This window comes from Salvelinus alpinus, chromosome 28 (genome assembly GCF_045679555.1).
Source record: "Salvelinus alpinus chromosome 28, SLU_Salpinus.1, whole genome shotgun sequence".
In the NCBI taxonomy this organism is placed as follows: domain Eukaryota; kingdom Metazoa; phylum Chordata; class Actinopteri; order Salmoniformes; family Salmonidae; genus Salvelinus; species Salvelinus alpinus.
In genome coordinates this window covers 42364701-42365458 of record NC_092113.1, presented here as the reverse complement: position 1 = coordinate 42365458, position 758 = coordinate 42364701, and positions in this window count along the sequence as shown.

The window sequence follows — 758 nt, the reverse complement described above, 5'->3', positions numbered from 1 at the left end:
CCAAGAACGTCCCAGTCCCTATCAGCTCCTGGCATGCTCGCCAATTATGTCGTGGAAAATCATTTTCAAATACAACGCTTACCAGAACTTTTAAAATCAAACATGCTCTTTATTACAACTGTACAGCCCACTGGCATGTCCCCGCGGAACACCCCCCGCGGAACACACACCGCTTCCCAACCCCGGTTCCAACATTTATACATAAATAGCATATGGGTCCACCCCATATGCAAATAAGCATACCTCCCCTAATTCTTCCTGCCATCCTTATCTTTTTAGTTCAGGCTTCCTGCTTGTTCACGCCTACTAACGCCCATTATCTGCTTTCAGTTAAATTATAATAGTGGCCAGACCCATGCTTGTCTTAAAAATAATATATGTCCATCTACCCTCTAGGCCTATGACTCAACCCTGTATTTAATTCAATGCCCCAGCATGTTCTCTGGTATGTCCTTATTGGAATTGGCAGACTCTATGTCTCTTCTTGTCATTAGTGTCCAGTTGCCTTAAGCATATTTCTCTGGTATGTGTGCTTTTAGTGGAATGTGTAGACTATAAGTCTAGTGTGTCCAATTATTTTAGGTGCCCATGTGTCTGGTCAGTCTGTCAGCACAATGGAGAAAATAAGAGGGCCAGAACGTCCCTTAGTATATCTCCATTACCACAGTCTCATGATAAATGTGAACATGTGGTTCGTTACTTTAATGTTCAGCTGTCTTATGTCTTTATATTTTATCCATGTGTTTTATGTTACTACT